General features: G+C 40.0%; 1 protein-coding gene and 1 long non-coding RNA gene across 6 annotated transcripts in view; one reads left to right on the plus strand and one right to left on the minus strand.

Moving 5' to 3' along the window:
• Positions 1–397: 397 nt before the first annotated feature.
• On the minus strand, positions 398–8069 carry LOC113122280 (uncharacterized). 2 transcript variants are annotated; one of them, XR_003294850.1, is made up of 4 exons: positions 7844–8069; positions 6958–7042; positions 6130–6320; positions 398–703 (listed from the first exon to the last, which is right to left on the minus strand). It is a non-coding gene; the product is annotated as an uncharacterized LOC113122280 (long non-coding RNA). The 2 variants fall into 2 exon arrangements; XR_003294849.1 differs by lacking the exon at positions 398–703 and having other exon boundaries at positions 3424–6320.
• A 2390-nt stretch (positions 8070–10459) lies between these two features.
• sema4bb (sema domain, immunoglobulin domain (Ig), transmembrane domain (TM) and short cytoplasmic domain, (semaphorin) 4Bb) overlaps positions 10460–20121 on the plus strand; it is a 50298-nt gene continuing 40636 nt past the window's right edge. Inside the window, exons 1-2 of one of the 4 annotated variants that reach the window (XM_026293154.1) lie at positions 10460–10685; positions 10783–10870. The gene's annotated coding sequence lies outside the window, so the exon portion shown is untranslated. Of the gene's footprint in view, positions 10686–10782; positions 10871–16922; positions 16947–17522; positions 17716–20121 lie in introns of those variants that run through there. The other 3 variants (XM_026293152.1, XM_026293155.1, XM_026293151.1) reach the window with 3 other exon arrangements.

The raw sequence follows: 20121 nt of genomic DNA on the forward strand, positions 1-20121 counted from the left end.
AGTTCATGTACACAATAAGCAGAGCTCAGTGATTGTTTCACAAAGCTGCTGCTTTTAACTTGTTTTAGTTGTTAGAGACAAAGCTCCAATATTACTGTTTGGAGAGTTAAGACATAACAAAGTCATACTCTGTCTAGGATGTGATCTTTTCACTAAATTTCTACTCATTCTGGATCCACACATATTACCGTCCATCTCATCCAAACTCTTCTGAAAGGGAACATGCCAGTGTGCTGCTTCAACTCCAACTTCTTAAAACAGAGGGACTAAAAAACAGTGACTTATCCTGTTACTGCAACAAAACAACAATGTTCCAAAAGCACAAAACACATGTCTGGTTGTTATAGATAGATTTGCACAAAAGCAATTAAAGATGATTCACATCCCCCACAAGAGCTGATATAAAACAGGACATCAACATCCTTATTGTTTATTCCAGCTTTCCGTTTCTGTTTGGAAAAATTCAAGGTTCAGTGACTGCACAGTCAAGACAATTATGGCAGAATAAAGTTTCCTTGACAATAACATGAAACCTACAATCGAATCACAATTGCTTCTCTGGAACTAGACAAATAAACATCAACAAGGCATGTGAATTGAATTACTGTTCTACATCACTGGTCCTGAATCAATCACTTCCTAGAAAACTGACACCGCCCTCTAGTCCAGCTGGGAAATGTGCTCTGACGGCTTTGCTCGGTCCCTGGAGACAAATAAAAGAGAAAAATAAGAGAAAACACGCATTCACATTCCTGCTGCACATGCCATTTTAAATCCTTTGTCTATTTGTTGCATTAAGTGTTTGTGTTTTATACATATTTATATGATTACTAAATGAATTTGTACATTATTCAGTGAAGAGAAATAGCACTATGACTTACTTCTTATTTACAGTGGGTACGGAAAGTATTCAGACCCCTTTAAATGTTTCACTCTTTGTGTCATTGCAGCCATTTGCCAAAATCAAAAAAGTTCATTTTATTTCTCATTAATGTACACTCAGCACCCCATCTTGACAGAAAAAAACAGAAATGTAGAAATTTTTGCAAATTTATTAAAAAAGAAAAACTGAAATATCACATGGTCATAAGTATTCAGACCCTGTGCAGTGACACTCATATTTAACTCACATGCTGTCCATTTCTTCTGATCCTCCTTGAGATAGTTCTGCTCCTTCATTGGAGTCCAGCTGTGTTTAATTAAACTGATTGGACTTGATTAGGAAAGGCACACACCTGTCTATATAAGACCTTACAGCTCACAGTGCATGTCAGAGCAAATGAGAATCATGAGGTCGAAGGAACTGCCCAAGGAGCTCAGAGACAGAATTGTGGCAAGGCTCAGATCTGGCCAAGGTTACAAAAGAATTTCTGCAGCACTCAAGGTTCCTAAGAGCACAGTGCCCTCCATAATCCTCAAATGGAAAAAGTTTGGGACGACCAGAACTCTTCCTAGACCTGGCCGTCCAGCCAAACTGAGCAATCCTGGGAGAAGAGCCTTGGTGAGAGAGGTAAAGAAGAACCCAAAGATCACTGTGGCTGAGCTCCAGAGATGCAGTAGGGAGATGGGAGAAAGTTCCACAAAGTCAACTATCACTGCAGCCCTCCACCAGTTGGGGCTTTATGGCAGAGTGGCCCGACGGAAGCCTCTCCTCAGTGCAAGACACATGAAAGCCTGCATAGAGTTTGCCAAAAAACACATGAAGGACTCCCAGACCATGAGAAATAAGATTCTCTGGTCTGATGAGACCAAGATTGAACTTTTTGGCGTTAATTCTAAGCGGTATGTGTGGAGAAAACCAGGCACTGCTCATCACCTGCCCAATACAATCCCTACAGTGAAACATGGTGGTGGGAGCATCATGTTGTGGGGGTGTTTTTCAGCAGCAGGGACAGGACGACTGGTTGCAATTGAAGGAAAGATGAATGCGACCAAGTACAGAGATATCCTGGAAGAAAACCTCTTCCAGAGTGCTCAGGACCTCAGACTGGGCCGAAGGTTCACCTTTCAACAGGACAATGACCCTAAGCACACAGCTAAAATAACAAAGGAGTGGCTTCGGAACAACTCTGTGACTGTTCTTGACTGGCCCAGCCAGAGCCCTGACCTAAACCCAATTGAGCATCTCTGGAGAGACCTGAAAATGGCTGTTCACCAACGTTGACCATCCAACCTGACAGAACTGGAGAGGATCTGCAAGGAAGAATGGCAGAGGATCCCCAAATCCAGGTGTGAAACACTTGTTGCATCATTCCCAAGAAGACTCATAGCTGTACTAGCTCAAAAGGGTGCTTCTACTCAATACTGAGCACAGGGTCTGAATACTTATGACCATGTGATATTTCAGTTTTTCTTTTTTAATAAATTCGCAAAAATTTCTACATTTCTGTTTTTTTCTGTCAAGATGGGGTGCTGAGTGTACATTAATGAGAAATAAAATGAACTTTTTTGATTTTGGCAAATGGCTGCAATGACACAAAGAGTGAAAAATTTAAAGGGGTCTGAATACTTTCCGTACCCACTGTATATCATATTTTTCTTTGCCTGTTAAAAGGATTTGAGACATTATCATCCCTCTCCTAATGGGATAAGTGTGTTTGTGTGTGATTTTAACATGTTTTCTGATCAGGTGCTTTAGGAATGTGTTTTTTTAGGTTGTTGACTTGGAGGGGCGATTCTGACATGACTTACATTTTGCTGTGAGTTTTTCCCACCCTGAAGCAAATTAAAGTAATCATTATATAATGACAAATGCACCTTTAATTACATTCTTTCCACCAGCATACACATGTTCTGACAGTGGAATGGGGGAAAGAGCCAAATCAAAATAACTCACCATGATAAATGATCACAGAGGTATTAATCTATTACATCAAAACACACTTCAAGAAATTTTATTTCCAATACAAGCAATGCAAAAACAGAAAAGTACATAGCACTACTGTGTTATTGAGAAACGTACTGCGATTGTGGTGACAGATTAACCAAGGGTTGTTCTTATACATTCTAGGTCAATTTATTACTGGTGTTTGAAACCACATATGAGAAAGGCACCTTGCTTCCATTAACAAACTAGTTAAATAAACACTTTAAGCCACATCCAGCCCCCGTTAACTCTTTGATTCCAAAATAATATTTATTTTTTGTGTGTCAAAGTAGTACTTTGTCAGATGGCTGGGGAAGCCTATCCACTACACTAATAATCCCCTGTCACACCTCAAAGAGTTTTCTCTCCTGTTTTGTGTTGTGTTTAAAGGAAGAGTATGTGTGCCTATGCATTCCTGGATTGGCCCTTGTACAAAACACTGCTGAGATGCATCAGGGGCGTCTGACTCAGGCTCTTCTTGACATCACATTAGTTACAATTAGATGATCAGTGCTGGCTTCTTGGAAGTTTAATGTCTTTAGCATTTAAACGGCTAAGCTGACATTTGCCCACGACCCTGACAGATCATATACAGCCTGTCACAGCAGGGGCGCAATGAGGGTTTTATGGTGAATTTCCAGTTGACTGAAAGATAATTTTTATATGCTCTCTTAAAAAGGGAGAGTTGTTTAAAATATATTATACTATGTTAAAATTTGTTCCAAAGAGCCAACTTCATTCATACAGGAACTAATTTACACATTAATTAATATGTTTATTCAGCCATTCATTCATTTACAGACGTTGTAATTTGTTCCTTGGTGCAATCCTGCTGAACTGTGTAAGTTCAATAACAATATTTGCCTTCACTGAAGGAAAACCTTTGGTCAGATTTTCCCCATTTGCCTTATGTTCCCACTATGTCATCAGTCTTGTAGAAGACTGACTGCCAAGGTGATTAATTGGTTGGCTGCTTTGCAACCTGACTGTGACTGTATGACTGACTAACTGTCAGACCTACAGAATAAATAATTAACCAGTTATAGAATTAGTTGGCTCTTTTGCCAACTGCTCGCTAAGATGACCAACTGGCTGGTTTACTGCCTGACTGAATGACTGATTTGACTCTTGACTTATACATTAGCAACTCAGTTTGAGGATTACATTTTTCTTGTTGTCAATATGCCTCAGGAAAAGAGCATATTGGTCTGTAGCTCAATATTTGCTTACTTCACCAACCTTTCTGCGGGCATTGTTGGTTTCTACTGAACACATACTACTGTTAAAATAGTTCAAAATGGTTAACAATTCCCTAAAACAGCTGGGCACTGTAGTTTTTAGCAGACATTCCACAGTCGTAAATAATGCATTTAGCAGTGGATAAAATAAAAATTTGATATCCTGGTGATGACAGCTTATTTTGGGCTGACCCAAACTACAGTGCTGAGGTTCATTCACCTAGTGCAGTTTTTGAGGCCCTAAAGACAGACTATTCCAATATCACTGTTTGCCTCTCGATGGTTTGAAGTCAGGAGAACTTAAAAGTTAAATAAAGTTGATTTTATATACTTTTATTTAACCACGCCCACACATTCTCAGATTAGTTGAGTTTTTTTTATGTGTATGCAAGGTTATTGAGAAAAAAACATAACATTCAATTAAGTTTTTAAGGGCCTCACTAAAATATTATGATATGTAATCTAGCCAATTACAGGTTTCCTTTGTGCAAACCATAAAAAGGAACAAGAAGGAGCCATCGGTACATCTCTGGACAAAAGGAAATGAAATAGATAATATTATGGAAGAATAAGATGTGAAACTTAGATTACCATATAAGGTATGGGATATAACTCATTTTAGGAGCTATCACTTAGCAAAACTTGGGAGTTCTCAGTTGTGATAATCTGTCATACTGATAGGAGCAGATGAAAGGTCAGGAGGGGATAGATTATCTTGATCACATAAAGCTTTTACTTCAGTCATTGTTTGTATCTATGACTGACTAATTATCTCATTAGGTTACTCTAGTGATTTGTGTCTTTCATTGCCAGTGTCAACAAAACAAACTGTTCCAGATGATCTATCCTGTCTGTCACCGAGGGCGGTCGCAGTCAGAGACTGCTCCAAGAAAACTCCATATTTGTCCCTTTTCTACTTAGCTGCCTCGTGAAAGAAGTTTAAGTGATGGCTTAGGGCTGAGAGACATCCTGTTTCTCTCTTCCTGCCTTTCTATCTCTTTCGCTCTCACGCACACTCAATCATTAACAGAAGCATCTGTTTTGACTCTTGCCGTATCTGGAAGCCAGTAAATGTCAACTATTTGCTCAGAGTATTTGCAGAGAACAGGTTTAGTACCAGTTATATGCCAGGATTACCCTTCAGTGTTTGTGTACTGTTTCCTGAAAAAGTAGGATAAGGGCTGAAATTCAAGCTGCACCTGTCTCTCTCATTCTTTGTTATCCTAAGCTCTGGGAAGTTTTTGACCAGAGAGACTCTGTGAAACTGGAAGATCTTATTAAGAACAGAACGATTTGTGCCATCAAAGGGGAGACAAAACGTACGCACACACCAACGAGGAAAAAGTTCCTTCAAGACAAAGCCAGGCAATTAAAGCTGATGAGTTACAGCTGAGGAGACAAAGTGATAACCATTATCCTGACACTTCATTAAATCACTTGAAACACAACATGGGAAAAGGCCTCTCGGTCTCTGTATTGGATTGTATGGTGTTGATGCTAAGTGAAACAGGACAACAACCGCCTTCCGGTAATTGACCTGCATCTCCTTTGTTTTACTTAAAGTGAACAGGGCTCGGATGAAAAAGAACACGTTTGGGTGTAATACAGTAGAAATCTGTGTTGTTTCTGCAAACAGTGTCAGACAAAGCCAAAACAATAGCACCTAAAGGGGGAAGGTATTTTACCTGCTAGACTTCCCAGAATCCACTGCTTAGTATCAAGAGGTTGATAATTTAGCTCAGTGTGCTAGGCTTGTTTTTTTTGTGGGGTTTTTTTGTTAACAGGAGACAGTGCATGCAGTGCATCAGTCTAAATGTGCTGCGGTTAGATCAGCAGCTAATTAGCAAGCTTGATCCCATTGATTTTTTTTTTCTTTACAAAATTAGCTTATGTCAGACTGCCCCTTTCTCTGTGATTTTCAGTGCATATATGCAATGCAGTTCTCAGTTTCTGAAAAGAGCTGGTTTTTTGTTTGTGATCATGTTAGTGTCTCAGTGGGGAGAGAAGAAAGGCACAATCATGTACCTTTTTCTCGGCACAACCTTAGCGAGTCTTTCTTCAGCTGCTCGGGGTCAAGAACAGAAGTCCCTGTGTATCCAGAGAGAGGGAGGCCTGGCTGGCCACAGGGTTGCCAAGGCAACAGTGCAGGGTGGATGAGGGGGTCTGGGCTTAGGAGGATAGCTGGAGATGCCAGGGGACACCTTTGTGCAGAGACCCTATACTCCCTTCTGAGAGGAAAAATGAGTGATGATTTTTTTTTTCAAAACCAAACTAAATTAAACTATAAATAGTGCTGGTTAGGCAGTCTCTGAAATTGAAGCGTTCAATATCAGAAAATGTACCTCACAGGCAGGCACAGAGTATTTTCCAGCTTCTAGACTAGGGTGAATGGGTACTTTGATCTATTTCTCATGCCTGCTTTATTAGATACATGGTTTGCTATCCACTGAACACGCTTGAAATTATGCTGAAATAATTCAGAACATTAGGCTAGAATACAGTAGGCTAAATTCTGTATGAATTTACCTTGATACTTGCACTAAAATGCAAATCTTAACTTTGACTCATCCTTTCCGCAGAATCACCTTTTTTTATTCCACACCAGTGACAATATTGTTGTGAATGTGTGTGTTTCCAGTGAAACACACATTTACATGAAAGACTATCAAGGGAAACTAACCACCATTTCTTATTATGTCTGTTGTGAGTGAGTCCTCCTTGTGATGTACTTGCTCCATGGTCAGTGAAATTAAGACATTATACATTATACATACTATTTGATAGACAGGACAATTTCAGCAGTTTGTATGTATTCAATTGTGTTTTATTGTCAACTTCAAAAATGTTTCCTACCTAGTTATTTCAGCTGTACAGTCACTGCACCTCCAGCATTATAGATAATGTGTTCTGGGATGCAAAAGTCCAAATGTAAATGAGCCTAGTGAAAGAGAAGAACAGCATACAGTAAAAACATTTTACTGTATGAATATTAATATTACAGGGTCTGCTTAATAGCCAACATATTAATAAAAATATAATGGTTCATGCCTGAATTTCATTTAGTGGCTTCTGTCTCATGATATGTGATACAGCTAACAATGTATGGTGTGAACATGCTACCATTTTGATTCATTACAGCTTAGTCTGTCAATCTAATGTCAGCAGTCTTAATTACTGCTTTATTTCCAGAGCCTGGGAACGCTGCCTCCATGTTGACTTTAGAAGTGGCCTCTTCCGACAGGGCATGGTTTTGTTTTTGTAAGACCAGGACAATACAGCTTCACTGGAAATTGCACATAACAAGCTGGCCCGAATGGGCAAGATATGGCCATACTTTAACGTAAGCACCTTCAGAGTGCTGTTTAATCTATCATTATTTAGCAGACTGAACCTGAAATGCTATATATTTATTTGTAGATTAGTTGTTTGATTAATGTTCTGAAAACACTGCACTGCAATGTGTATTTGTACTTTAACGATAGACATTAAATTAACTGAGAAATTTATAGTATGTTAACAAAATTTCCAGCCTTTCACAGTGGTTCCTACAATACACACCAGTATTTGAATTGTAAGCAACATGTAGTCAGATTCATAACCATCTGTTTATCTAGGTCCATTAGCTTTTGTCACATTTCATTTGGTGAGTCAGGAGAATCTCTAATGACTCATTACAAATAAAAGGTCAAGCCTATCTAAAGCAGGTTAGAAAAGAAATTAAAATATGTGATTAAAATACCTATACAGTAGATTGTTGTTGAAATTCCTGCTGCATTATTGCTTCACCTTAACAAAACCTAAAACTCAAATGAAAAACCTGCAGTATTATAGTTCCAACCACAGTACCAGTCAAATATCTTGAAGTGAGTCGAAATGAGACGCTGTTCTCTGACAGCCCATCTCACAGACCGTTGTTGACAATGCAAAGTCAGCACTTCCTGTTTGAGAGATAAGAGAACAAAGTCATAAAAGGAGATGGACAATGTTTAACCAGTTACTGATCATGGCCAAAATCAGTTTTACCTTGAAACAGCAGTAAGAATCATTAAGTGAAGGTGTGTGTGACTTATCTCATCAAATAATATTGGCAGGAAAAAAATCAAGTAGCAGCACTTCTGAGAGCCGGCAAAAAACAGCTACTGTGCCAGGAATACTGTAAACAGAAAAGGATCATCAATCATTCTCCCTGTATTTTGGGGTATGATAACTGCATCAGTGTTGCATTAACCCATGTCACTGCTGAATCATCTTGCTTGTTATCTTCCCAACAAAGGCCTGCTGCTATTTCTGTTTTATCACACATAATGAGCTTGTCTTTGGTCTGATTTCTTTAAAAGCCTGGGCAAACCGTCGGTTTTAAAACAGCAAATGTTCGCTGTGAAATCATTCATTCAGCTCATGTTTGCATGCTTAAGCAGCCAAAATTAATCGATGTCCAACACAGAGTTCAAATTTGCTGACCTCTTGGCACTCTGAATTTTGTGTCGCTGACCAACAGCAGACTGTCTTAAGAGTACTGACCTTTGAGGGAATGGTGGGCTGAAGACCTCCAAATAAATAGTTATGTTGCACCATAATTTTTATCTAAGCTCCTCTGCTCCAGAAAAGAGCAATGGTCTGTTAGCTCAGAGAATCCTATTTTTCCTCGTAAATAACGTTTTATTGAAAGAAATGGTGTGTGGTGACAAGCAAAATGCCATGAAGAGAGGCAGAACAATACAGAGAAAATAGACAACCAATCAAAAGTCTGGACACATTTTCCCATTTTGTCCATTGAGAAGGGGTATAAATTGTGTCTGTACTGTAAAATTGTGACTGAATAGGGCTAGCTTATTGATCCAGGCTAGCATGTTAATGGTTTGCTTGACAACTACAACCTTTAAAGGTGCAATGCGTAAAATGTGAAAAATGTAGCGCCATCTAAAGGTGAGATCGCAGATCACAACCTTCTGAGCCCCTGTCACACCCAAACATTTCCAGGTGTGAGGGAGGCGACTGTCACCCGTAAAGCAAAATGTGATTCGCTACCTACAGCCAGTGTTTGGTTTGTCCATTTTGGACTCCTATAGAGACATGGAGGTGCAACATGGCTGTCACCATGAAAAGAAACCTGCTCCACATGTAGATTCAAAAGGATCATTCTCAGATTAAAATGCAATGGTTGGAATTTTTCAGTAATTACACACTAATGAAAATATATTTATGAATACTATATTCCATTTTTGCTAACAAATGTCTCTAAATATTACATATTGTTCCTTTAACAATATCTGTTTTTCAGATGGACCAGTAAATTTCACTTTGTTGTGTGGCTGAAGAGGCACAGTGTGGAATATAGCCACATCCTGAATGATATGCAACGTGATATAAGTTAGACAAAGCCTGGGGGGCCAAACATAGACATAACGTGAAAATTAATGAAGAGACCTGGGAGAATAGACTCCCCTTATCTTAGTGTTATTGCCACATGCACCCTTCCTATCTTGTTTTCTGCCTGTCTTGCTCCAGAATGGTATAGTCAGAGAGCAGAGGTACAAGGATGACCCTGAGCTGTCATTGTTTTCCTACTAACGTCCTTCCTTCTAACCCTCCTTGCTGTCTCTGTGTCTTTTTAAGGATGGCACACTGCACAGAGACAGGTGATTGCTGCTGTTATAGGGCAAAATGTGTGTGGGGTTTTTTTTCTCTTCCATTTAGGAAATGCGCTGTGTCGAAGCCAGCAGAAAGTGTTTGGAATCACTCACCTGAAATGTCAGTGACTTCCTAACAGAGTGTCCATCAGTGCTTTTTCAAACTGACAAGGGAGCCATTAACTAGCTCTGAGTGTGTGTTTCCTGTGGTGAAAAGGGGTGTGGTTGAGATTTTTTTTCAGATGTCCATCTGCAGAAAACAGTATAAAATTCATGCAATACAAAAAAGGATGGGAAAATCAACATCTGGAATACATCTGTAGATAAAAGCTTTAAGAGTGGATGTTTTAAGTGCAGATGCTTTTTTATGTTCTGCTCATATGCAACATAACCAACCACAGAGAGACACCACACATACACACACACACACAGGTGCAGGCACCATGTCGACATAGCATTGTATGCAGGATGAGCACAATCTTTAATCATCCTGTGCTCCGCTGCAGAGGGAGAATACACAGTGGTATGATGCAGACACAAACACAAACACACCGATATACACACATGCATACACACTTTGCTATAACCGTAGCCAACCCCCTGCAAACCTACCATTCCCTAGTCTATGATGTAATGCCATCAGACCCCTCCTCTGCCATCTCTCCCTTCTTCCGTCTCACACACGCTCCTCTCTCTCTCTCCTTCTCCTCATTCTATTGGTGGCTCCCGCCTGCATCTGCTGTATCAGCTCTGACTCCCTACACACACACACACACACATACATACACTTTCATGCACACACTCACACACATGCACTCACACACACACACACACTTCCACGTTCCTTCTCACACACTCTTACACATACACTACCAGGGGGATTCCTCCGCCACTGCAGCCTCGGCTCGTTCCACCTGGCTCCTGTCCTCCGCCGTTGGGGGGGAAAGCACGGTGAGTCCCTCCTTTCTCTTATGACAGCAGGCGATTGTGGCTCACAGTAACACAAAAGGATAAATGAACATGGTTTTTTGTTGGTTTTTTTTTCCAGAGAGTAGCGGTCAAATACCAGGAGGCATTGCTTTCACTGCAGTCTGGGAGGAAAGGCTTGCAGCTGAGTTTGTGCTTAGAGTAATAAAGTGAGGTTCTCAGTTACTATTGATACTGGTTATCTTGACATTGGGTGGCAGTAGATTGCATTCAGTCAGGGTCTTGGTTCATTGTGGACCTGTGTCCTAGTGAGGTGCTGGAAGTCGTTGGGATTGTGCACATGTGTGTGTGTGTGTGTTTTCAGTGAGATCAGAAATCTGTTTGTATGCATATGTGTGTGTATATGCAGCCACAATTAGCAAGCCTAAATATGCTCCAGGACCTTGTGTCTTATCTGGTTTACTCTTTGAAAAATGTCTGTCACTTTGCTTTGCGATAACATAGGGAAGAAAAAAAAGAGCTGAATCACATGAATGTAAAACCAAAGCTCCTTCTGAATTAAGCCCCTCTGATTGTTTAGTTTGCTCTGACTTCTGCCAGCTGGCCTGGAATAATAAATTGGCTACAATAAAGCCCTGACAGTCTCATTATGTACATATAGATTGTTCTTGTTGTGTCACTGGCAAAAGGGTGTGTGCATCTGGTGTGAAGTCGTGTGCATGTGACATTTGGACAGTTGCAACACTCTTTCTATCTTCTCCTTACCCAGTGTGTGCACTGGGCTCTTTCAATGCTCAATGACATTGAGTCTAATAGGAAAAGTAATTCTATTATTGCCACAGCTTTTGACTGCTAAATGACACATTAATGATAATGGAAATGGGTGAATGAAGTCACTGGTGCATTTTTTCTTCCTGAGCCAAGCCTGATCCAAATTGAATTCTAACATTGCACTGCAACCTAACCTTTTTTATCCACTGTGTTGAAATGTTAATATTTTATATATGGTTGATCTACTTCACATGTGGACACTCTCATAACTAATTCATCCAGATGTTTTTCCATTTCTATATCACATGGAATTGACAAAAAAACCAGACATGATTCACTTTTTTTCCATTTCACTATAAATGCCAAAAATTGGTTCATTTTTAAGTATTTCCATCCTGTTTAATTGATTAGAACATTAGTGGGATCCATAATTCAAATCTGGAAGAACTGTAATCCATCAAATGCCACTCGCATTTGGCAGCAAACCAAACAATATATTTTCCATGCTAGATAATCTCCATGCTGTTTTTTAACCAACAAATAAATTAGCTTTGCTATGCCTTTCAGCTCACTCATTAATATCACTGATTGCAGCTATAATCATATAGAAATAAGAAACCCATGAAGATATTTTGTAAGTTAGCAAGGCTTTTACAAAGTCTCCACAAATTTGTTTGTCACAAAAAAGTTTTTTTTTTTTTTAAATCAATCATTAGAACATGAAACAGCTCTTTCTCCAGTCTGCTAATAATGCTAAGATGCTGCATGAATGCATAAATGGCATACAAAAATTAGGACGGTTGTCCAACAAAAAAAAAACGTTCCCATTGACTGTTAAAGCATTAGTTGGGTCCTTAAAAGGTTAGTGTGTGGTCACACTGAGATAGCTTATTGATTTCATACTGTTTGAATCCCATTACAGCTGAGAACAGACACTGCGTCTCCCCACAGCCTCAAAGACCTTTAAAAGTAAGACCAAGAGCTAATATTGGACCCATATACTGCACTTTGTGAACTTGGTAGAGACTCTAAATGTTAATTTTCTGCCTAAAGCAGTTCTTTAGTTAGTAGATGCTTTTCTGGTCGCAAAGATTCTCTTGTCTCACCTGTTTTGACAATAAGTCTGTGAAGTGGGGCTTAGGTTCCCTGAAAGTGTCGTACCTGCCGTCAGTGTGTGCACTGACACTAAAGTGATAGTATTTGAACTCACTCAGAATAGTGAACAACAGGCAAAAGGTGAAAAAAATCAGACATCAGTTCAATCAATAGTGCACCGAGTATGCCAGATTTGTAACAAATATGGGTTTTGAAGATTACATAGAAAGGGATTCACATACCTCTCACTTCAGGTGTGTCACTGTTTCAATGATTCTGTGTGAATGTGTCTATGCGCTGGCTTCTACGTGACCAATATCAAGCTGCAGACCTATGACAGCTGCTGAAAAAGCAACGAAAAAAAGTAAAGAGCTGTGTGTCAGCAAATGGACACAGTTTAGATCACAAGGACACCTGGTGCTGTACGCTGAGACTAAACAATGAAGTGAAGGTAAAGAGCAACAGAAATATAGAGGATGATCCATGTTCATAAGAAATTCTAGTTTTTCTGTTTATACCTATGTTATTAATCCTAAAAATCTGAATTTTTAAAACCAGATTTCATTCTGTTTTCAAGTTTTCCACAGAGTGGAGCAGGTCCAAGTTTTGATTTCCTGGTCTTTAATTTCAGGAAATGGTCACAAAAACCCTAATGGATAAACTTGCCATTAGACCTCATAATGACAAAGGCAATTTCTTACATTTAATGGTATGCCCCTTTAACGCTATGCCACATTTAATGTCAGGATTAATAAAGTTACTTGCAGTGAAAATTTCATAAAAAATCAGAAACTCATTAATTCATTCTTTGTGCCTGGAGGCTTTCTTCCACAGCCCTCCCCCCTCTCACTGTGCAGCTGTGTAGGACCTTCACCTATGGCCTCCCACTGCAGCATCCCCAGCCTCCCAGCTTCAAAACCATAAAGAAAGAACCAGACAAAAAATCTATGTATTGTGCAAACACACACCAACATCTTTATTTAGACTGTGCTGTCCTCCACTGACGTCACTTCTCCCAAGCTCTTAGGGTAAACCCAAATCAAATTAAGGTGCATTAATCTCATAACATGCTATAGAAATCATATTAATGCCACATGTCAGCCCTTCCCTTCCTTTGTGTGCACAGGACCTGTCAGCCATCAGATATTGCTTCTTATTCATGATGGACGATAAAGAGGCAACCAAACAGTTCATCTGACCCCAATGAGTGCATATGGCTGGCGTAAAGGGTTTAAGGTTATTTCAAAATTTTTGTCTTTAAGTGTATTTTTTCCTATGACCTTACTGTTTGCTGTCATGGTAAGGCACAGGCTGCTTCCCCTCCACATTTTTAGATTGAAGTACAGTTTCTTTGGTGAAGTTGTACTGTTCCAAGCAAGCAACCCCAAAGAGAAATAAAGGATATTAAAATCATGACTGTTGACTGATAATTTCAGTCTCATTTAGTTTTCAGCTCCTATTATTTTTTATGATGAGCGGTATGGGCAAGTTTGGTTGGTTAACCTCTAAGTTTTACTTATATGCAGGAACCAAAAGAGAAATTCACTCTGAGATGATTATACATGACAGGAATTACAGTCAATAGATTCAGTGGATTTTGGACACAGTGTTTTGTGCTAATTAAGAATTCCCAGCATGATAATATGCTAAACTAAGATGGTAAATGACAACTCCTTAAAAATCTACATATTGACAGTACAGAGTATGTTAACATGCGAACATTATTATTATTTAATGCATAGAACTGCTGTGCCTAACTACTGCCCACAGAGCTGCTGGCATGGTTTTATGACTTTTGGTCATAAGTGTCTTCTTTTGTTGTTGTGATTACAAAAATGAGGGCCCTTCACCTTCAATGATTTGCATCACTAGATGCTACTAGGGGTAAGTGAGTAAACATAATTCTTTGTCATTTGCATGAGTTGACGCTTCAAACTGTTGTGTGGGAAACATATGGTGAGTGGTCAGAGCCAAGAGTGCATGCAGTTTGATTTAAAGGTATTAAAACAGCCAGTCAGTCCTATCCATGATATATGACCAACTTGTCAAAACAAACCAACTCAGGAACATTTATAGAGGAGGCAAATGGGAAACTTTCAGACTGGAGCGCAATATCAGTTGACGAGTCATGAATCATCAGTGTGAAAAGAGGCAGTGTCCTCTGTGTAGAGAGAGAGAGAGGGGTGACAGAGATGTGGGGACAGTTTTGGGACTGTCAGAGTGGGACAAGGTGAGGAGAGAGATGAGTCATAGTGTTGGAAGCTGTGCAGGAGCCACCTGCAGCAGGCTGCAGCCTGTGGAGCTCATTGGTCAGGGAAAACACACCTTTTTCTGAAGGAGTCATGAGTTTGACCTTGTTACATACTTGTTTTCAGTCCCACTAACAATGACCATACGTATCATATCACATAAAGATTTTTGTGCAATGGCCTGCTGTTAATGGCACACAGTGTGATTGTCACCATTCACTTTAGTGTCTACAGCCATGCTATAAGCTTTGTCTGTTATGCACAGTGATTGTGCATCATCATGCCAACACGCAAACAATGACAATGCTGATTTTTACGTGATGTTTATAATCCTGCCCAGTCAGCATGTAAACATTTGCTTGTTAGTACTAAACACTACTTACAACTGATAAACAAAAATACTGAGCGTATTTGGTGACGCTAGAGGAAAGGTCAGCAGGATCCATCATCTTGGGACTACAGGTATTTGTACAAAATTAAATGGGAATCGATGCAATAGTAATAGAGTTCAGTCAGAACCAAGGTAGTAAACTGACCAATTGACTGATAATCCGACCCATAAAACCACACTGATAACATAATTATCATGGCTATTTTTGAAAAACTGCGGTCTTCTTAATTTTTCTTTCCTATGTGGGTAATGCTGTGCAATACACAAAATATGGCCGATATGTTTTATTAACCTGTTTTTAAAAAATAAATAAATAATGTTGGAGACATAAGTGTTTGAGAGTGTTAGCGGATGGGTGGGTCAGTCCACTAAACATTTAGGTGAGCCCCCAAATGTGGTGTTGTGTGTTACTGAAAGAGTCTGTCCCGTGCTTAACCCCAATAAAAGCTCCATGGGTGGCCATGACCTTAATATGAATGGCTGTTGTATGCTCGCCGATGCGTTCGCGTGCCGCACCAGATTAAGAGATGATGTGTTCAAAGAAATGCAGCTTTTCAGAAACTGCTTTGTGTTTTTTTCTTCTAAGACAGAAATGATTTCCTTAATGTAAAAATGCTCCAAATAAACCTACTCTGCTCATTGCTTGTACTCATCAAAGTGTTTTAAAGTTATTTTTACTTCAGTCTGATAGTATCAACTTCTGATGAACACTTGGTACTTCATTCGATTCACCTTTTTTGAGTAAGAAGTAGATATTAATTTGCAGTTGTATTTTCGTGAACTCTTCCTGGAGAACCTATTCACTGTTTTGTTCTGTAGATTTTTTTGTCATAAATCATTGCAGAGTGAACAGAAAAACAATTCTGCCCATTTTTAGAGGAATTCTTACCGATGAGTGTCCCTGCTGTGGCATGCCTGACTTTTGCATGAGTTGGATGATTTTAATCTTCTCAGAAGTAATCCTTGATTGAATTGGAGGGATTACTGAGGGTTTGGCAGATAAAAGACAACAACTTTGATTTGGCTTCTGTCTTGCTGGAGAACATATAATAGGGAGGGGCATTTGTGCAGTCAAAGCAAAAGAAAGGCAGGGGCAGAAAGGGGCTAGGGGGTGTTATTGGCCTTTGCTTTATCTGTGGCACAGTCACGCGAAACCAGGCAGAGAGTGACAACATTTCTTTAATAAAGCGACAGGACTCTGTCAGACCAGGCTCTCGGGATGCACCCTCAAGCATTCTGCCCCTTCCTTGGTGACTTTTCATCACCTTTCTTGGTGTTAACAGTCAAAATATCTGACAAATTCTCACATTGCTGGATGTCACTGCAACTAATTACTAATGGTATCTTCTCCCCTCCAGGTGTGAAGCATTGTTTGGTGCTATATTGTTTTTGTTTCTCCTTGTCAAGAAATGATAATGATCCATTTTTTCAGTTGAAATCCTGAGCAGAGCAGAAGCGACAGTCACACTGCCTGTTGTTTTGACATAGCTCTTGACAGAAAACTAGACGACTGGAGTTCACGGTTCTTTTTTACTCTCTTCTAGGAGCTAAAAGAGATTACATGAGTGGCTGAGTCTGGCTGTGTTCAGGTCTTTGCCTTTGTACATAATCCCCTGTGATTCTCTTTGTGGTGGACGCTCTGAGTTGTCCTTCATTGTTTGAAGGCTGAAGGGGAGCCCTGGTGTAAGAGAGAAAGAAGAACACTGATACCCAAGACAAAAAGCAGGAAAACTTTCTCTAGGTGTCTCAGTGAAGAAGTCATAGTGGGATTTTGTATATGTGAATATGTTGGCAATTTTGTGAATATCCATAAGCCTGGATTTATGTCTTTTTTTGTTTTGTTTTGTTTGTAAATCTTTTGCATGGTTTATGAACACTTGTAAGCTACTTTAGTCTGTTTTTTCTGTTTTTTTTTTTTGAGGAGGGTGGTGTCATTTAACCCTTTGTTTCCCACAACAATTTCAGATGATTTTGAATCAGTTTTTGACTTTTTGATTTTTCCAAGTACTAGCCTTCTAAGAAATAGTTTGAAAAGTTTGAAGACATGCAGAATCGCTTGTCTTTGCAATAAATAAGAGTTTAAAATAAGACATTTCTGCACCACTAAATGGTTAGGCGCATCATTTCCACCTTTTGCAGGATTCATGAACAGACAGACACGAGGGAAGTAAGTGGACACACAATATAACTTATATGTAGCATTTTCCTGGTGTGGTTAACGATGAGTGGCCGATGTGCACTGCAGGCTCTTTATAACCAGTTTGTGGTTGCTGACAACAGCGTCAGCTGTGGGAGGAGCTAAAGTTGGAAGCTTGAAAGCAGCCAGGCTTCAGTTTGTAGTAAAGGAGGCTCGCCCTTATACGCACGGAGGATGGACTACGCGGACGCGTTAAAGGACTCTACAATGAACCAATATAAATATACTTTGCGGATTTAAATGTTATTTTGGGCCAATTTTTCGACTGTTGTTTTTTTTTTTCTCCAAGCCACTGTGAAGACCCGAGCTAGAACCCTGAGTGAGTTTTTTTTGTGCTGCGGCTCCTGCATGGTAAGGTCTTTTTGTGCGTCCTCGGTGTCGCTTTTCAGGTTAAACACCTTTAGAACCAGGAGAGATGAGGCAGCGAAAACGAAATCTGGCTTTAAGTCCAGCAACATTTATGTTTTTATTAGAGGAAGAGTACTTTAAGGACCTGCCATATGTATTTTTTATTTTTTAAAATATTCACCTGAGGGACTATATTCTAAGACGCGATCTTTTAAAGCGTCACGAAGGGGTTTGGAGAAATTGCTTGGTGCCTTGTCTTGCGAAAGGCGACACTAAACCAGACTTTGAATGTATTTGTGGTCCTGCTCACCTCAGAGCTGCTTTGTTATTGTTTCAGTGAGATTTCCCATGCGCATTGTTGCCTGTTTTCTCCTCATATTCTATGAATCTGAATTCAAACTAATTTCTTCGCGGCCATAGCGGCGATGTGCAGCTTGTGAAAGCAGTCCAGCTGGGGAGACAGCCTGATAGATTGGCCCCTCTGGTTTCTGTTTATCCATGTGGGTAAGCAGCTGCTATTTGCATGTAACCCAAAGAAACAACAACCCGAGAAACAGTTCTGTTGATGTGGCTCTGCCTTATTTTCACCAGACTAGAGGAAACATTGGCAACTTTGCTGCTGCTATGCTCTGATGAATCATACAGGTCTGTTACACACCACGTGGAGTCCTTTGGAAGTAATGCTGTCCAGTTTAACACTTGCTTAATAACACCTCGCTTGTTTCCTGTTGTTCTCTTGCAAATACCGGCTGCTGTTATCTCTGTTGTAAAATGTGTTGACATACCTCCCCTATCACTCTGCCTTTCCATGAAACCAACACAGTTAGACCCTGGATACAGCATCCTTTTTGACTTAAGAAGGGATAATAAAATTTGTGTTTTATCCTGAACTGATGGACCAAAAGTGGAGGTTCTGATGTGTGTGTGTGTGAGAGAGCCCAGATGTGTTTTTAGATGTAGATGATAAGTTTTGTTGGAATTGGACTGGACTTACTGGGTGTAAAAGGCTTTTCCCCTTCGGGCCTCTCTTGTTCCTCTCCTCCCTTTACCAGTGTGTGATACTGTATATCAGTAACACCGCTAACATGGATGGTCTTTGGCTCTTGCTCTGTAAACGAAGCTGTAGAAACTTTTTTTTTTTTTTTTTTTCAAGAAGCACTTGAAAATGCATCTTCCAGCTCCAGCCCTCCCTCTCTCTCTTTCTCTTTTTTTTTTTTTCTCTTTTTTTTCCCCTGAAGCACACAAACACATAAGCACGGACACACTCAGACCCCCACCCACACAATCTCACACACATTCAAACACTCAAAACAAACACACAGACTCCACCCTCTGCAACAACTTCAGAGGAATGGTCAGCATGTGGAGAGGTTGTGGTTAAGGGCTGGAAGGGAAGTGGAAACCAGGGAGAGGAGACACTACTGCTTTCAACTCCCAAAAGGCTTAGCGATATCCCAAATTGTGTCCAGAGGGACTGGAAGTGATCAGTGCAAGCTGATGGGAACTTGCGTGTCCAGAGTCCCTGTGCAGCCTTCCTTGTAATACTGAGATGTGGGAAAACAGTCATTTTGCTGGGTTGAAGCCAGATTGCACTCAGGGATGGTGCAACTGAGTTGTTTGTGCCTGTGAGTTTACATGATTGTCATCCATCCCAAATAGAAAGAGCAATGTCTGAAAATTCCTTGCAGGTTTGGTTTTACTGTGGTTTTTCTGCACCTTAAGCATTTGGCAGTGAAAGGTACACAGTCAATGCAGCCTAGAGTGTGAAAAGTCACACTTTACACATGGCTGATAAGGTTTAATGGTTTATTATTTGGTTTAGCATATCCTGACTGTCGCTCTGTTTGCTGCTGTGTCTGTGCATAGTTTTTTAGATGCGAGGCCATTCATATTCAGTGTGACCTGCAGGTCCAGTTGAAAGGCTGGTCAGGCCCTGCAGGGGTTTTGGCGTTGAGCACACAGAGTGCACTGAATGCAGGTGAGGTTCCTCTGAGGTCATGCTGATAAGTCTGAAATTCATTTCCCTAATTTGACTTTTCTAACTTCTCCTGTTGGTTCCCACTCTGGCATTGCTTTCATAAACAAATCTGCCTTTTACGATAAAAACAACTGTTCCACACGCATTTGACTCATTCACATCAGACTGCTGTCATGCCTGGTCATCACACAGACCTGAATATGTAGCTGTAGGTTATGACAGAGTGAAACCAGACCTGAAACTCATACACCGCATTTGTTCAGCTCTGTTAGTGAAATGCTGTTTAGCAAAACAGCAGTGTATGCTACACTGCCTGGCCAAAAAAAAAAAAAAAAAGAAGGTTCTGTTTGGATTTAAATCAACAAATACTTGAGAGAAGTGATTGGATAATTACTACAGTGATTAATATCTTTCAGCTAAGAACAATTCTC

The sequence above is a fragment of the Mastacembelus armatus genome, chromosome 3 (assembly GCF_900324485.2).
Source record: "Mastacembelus armatus chromosome 3, fMasArm1.2, whole genome shotgun sequence".
Lineage (NCBI taxonomy): Eukaryota > Metazoa > Chordata > Actinopteri > Synbranchiformes > Mastacembelidae > Mastacembelus > Mastacembelus armatus.